Source organism: Trachymyrmex cornetzi, unplaced genomic scaffold, assembly GCF_001594075.2.
Source record: "Trachymyrmex cornetzi isolate Tcor2-1 unplaced genomic scaffold, Tcor1.1 scaffold63, whole genome shotgun sequence".
NCBI classification, from domain to species: Eukaryota; Metazoa; Arthropoda; class Insecta; order Hymenoptera; family Formicidae; genus Trachymyrmex; species Trachymyrmex cornetzi.
In genome coordinates, this window is record NW_017299948.1 from 127,577 (window position 1) to 131,014 (window position 3,438).

Sequence of the window (3,438 nt, forward strand, 5' to 3'; positions counted from 1 at the left end):
CCCGCCCCGCACCCCCCCTTGCCTCCACTTGAGTTAGAATCGGCCTATGTACCCTACTTACAATTATCAAATTATGTTAATAAAAATATCAAACTAACAATAAATTTAAAATGATTGTTTCGTAGGATTGCAAATAAAAAAAATAAAAAAATTCTGTATTTTTCTTTAATTTCTGTCTTATATTACCTATCATAAAGAAGAAAGGAAGTTCTATAAAAATAATGTATATGTAACAAAAGAGTATATGCGCATAAACCGGATTACAATTGCTAAAACATAATCATATTTCAAATAAAATAAAATAAAATATACGTCTCGATCAAACAATTAGATCATTATCAATGTTGTTCCGGTAAAACGCAATTCAATATACGAAAATTGTACGTGTATGTTTCCTCTTTTCCCATCAATAGTCATCTATTCATAACATCTTCATTAAAAACTTAAAATAAGAGATAAACGTATTTAGTAGTGTGAAAATTATAAGTATGTAGTACAATAAAAAATAGAAATGTCGAAATTCTTTTGAATCTATGAGTGTATAGTATAAATGTTTTATTATAAAAACTAAATCAAGTACATTATCACTATAAGAAGTCAAACTAAGTCAAACTAAGAGTCAAACTAATCATAAGCAATAAATACCTTCTAAAAATATCCATTGCAATCGAATGGATTATAACATCAAGTCAATGTTGCGCGAATAGTTCTTGTTAAAAATTTGGGTAATTATTTAGAATAGGGGACTATCCTCCAATGACTTTGACCTTGACATATGTTGTCAAGGTCATGCCCCCGAGTGACCTTGAACAAATTTTAGCCATCGCTCGTTGTTTGTTAAAACGTTATTAACAAAAAAAGTTCATCAAAACAATGTGATTTTAAAACAAAGAATTTGTGTTTTAAAACAAAGAATTTGTAAAGCAGACATTTCTAGAGAAAAAACCAAATATATCATCACACACATCAGTTGACTGGACTAACTTTTGCAGAGAGGTAATTCATGTAATTAAATAACCTCCCAAAACACACTACATAAACGAAGAACAATGTCAATTATTTGTGAAGCACAAAATTTGTATTTTTGAAGTAAAATATTAGTATTTTTGAAACAAAAAACTTGTATACTTATTTAAAAATTCTCTATTTTAATAAATATTCAATTGCAACAATCTGACTTCTCAGCTCATGAATCAATGGTCAACAAACAACCAAAGTCAAATTGGTGGAGAAGGAATTATTGTCAAAATCGATGAGGCAAAATTTGGACGTCTACAGTATCATCGCGGACGACTCATTAAAGGACAATGGCTTTTCAGTGGAATAACACGCAACACAAAGAAAATGTTTGTCATACCAACTGAATCCCGTGGCGCACAAACATTATTACCGCTTATCCGGAAATACATCACCCCTGGACCCTTGTGAAGCTAGCCCCGCATTACTAAAAAAAATAATTTTTTTTGACAGTTCTGAATAGATTTCCAATAGTTCCAGAGTTCCTGATAGATTTAAAAAATAGTTCCGGCCATTAAAGCCATAAAAACGCGATTTAAAAAATGGGGGGCTAACTTCACGCAGCCCCCATTTTCGAAAAAAAATCATTTTATTTTGAGTTCTGGATACACGGAGAGACCCATTTAGTTGAATAAAACAAAATACTTTGATTGAACTATTTTGTTTGACTGAATTTGTAATTTGTTTGTATGAGTAAAAAATTATGTTATCATAAACAAGTTAAATGTTGGAGTAACTAAATTTTTTATTTGTATAGGTTTATTTACTTCAACTAAATTTTATAGTAGCAATAACAAACGCATTCATCTTATGGTGTTTCAAATAATTGTGTTTGTTGTTCGAACCAAATCGTATAGTTGGAAGTTACACACTGCGGTGCGAATGCGTTTGCCGAGCAACGCGGCGGGCGCATGCACTAGAAACAGTAGAAACACGGTCCGACCGGCATCACTATCGATCGAGCTGACTCTCGTCGCGATCGAGGAGGGATCGTAATCGAGGTATTTCGCCGATCCCCAACATCCCTCGCAAACTTGTTCGCGAGCAGATTTTCAGTGTACATCTGTACCAGGTGTTGCCACGTATTACCAGGTGAACTTTTTCTTCTTGAATTCCCTCGATAGGAGAGCTAAGAAGTGTTTCTATCTCTCCGGCGCTTCAAAATATGGCGGATTCACGGGTGAAGGAGGTACTGGACACTCTCCAGTGCGAAAGTTTAATTCCAATTTTTCAAGGTAATTGTTTTTATTTGATGCTAATATCTATTTTATAGCTATACGGTAGCTATAAAATAAGGAAATATAGATCAGAAGTTACGAAACATGCGGATCACACGATAGTTCGGTAGTGTTTCCACATGCATGCACGTGCACATTCGTGCATGCTCTTAACGTGTACCGGTTCGACACTTCGCGTAAATATACACATTTACGCGAGGCGTCGAAATTTCCGTATCGTGATTATCGGATCGATTGAACCGATCAAGTTCTATCCCAGCGAAAAATAATAATAGAATCGACGCTAAATTAACGTCGATTCCATTATGATTTTCTGCTGAGATGTATTTTGTCTATACGCAATCTCTCTCTCTCTCTCTCTCTCGGATAAAGTGTATAATTAATTTTCGGTAATTATACAAAATAATTTTATTTCCTTCAGAAAATGACATTGATCATGAAGCTTTGACACTATTAACAGAAGCAGATCTGAAACAGATCTGAAATCTTTAGTAGGAAAATCTGTTGGAAAAAGAGTGAAAATTTTAAATTATATTCGAAATGTAAGTAATTCTTTAAAACAGATTAAAGAAAACAAAAAATTGTATATCACATATTTGATTTTGATAAAATGCAGCTAAATTTATAATGCAATCTATTTTTCTTTTTCAGTTAAACAAAGATGTAGATCTGGAAAATCAGATGATTAAAGATATTCTTTCTGAAAATAACAATAAACAAACTTTAGTGACAGAAGTATTTGAAAATGAAATTATAGAAGTACCGAAAAGTTTCAATGAACAAATACAGATTCTGAATGTTACAACTATACCTGATGGTGCAAATGAACAAACAGCATTCGAAAACATTACAGAAATTCCTACTATAAATATAGTGCAAATGAAGAACAAATAAAAAATGTGGAACAAGCTAATTGTGAAATTAGTTTGCATAAACGGTTATGCTTCGAAACAAATTTATTCAACCTCCATGAATTTTTATTTAAAAGTTGCATTGGAAAAGGAGTAATCAAAGAATATAAACAAAATAGTATTTTATCCAGAAAGAGCAGAAATAGCTTAGTGAGCCTAATTATTAATCATTACCTCGATAATTCGATGTAAGTTACATTTCTTAATTTTGCCTCTTGATTTTATTGAATTATTTTTATTTCTTTGTTTTATTTCTATAATGTTTTTTTTTT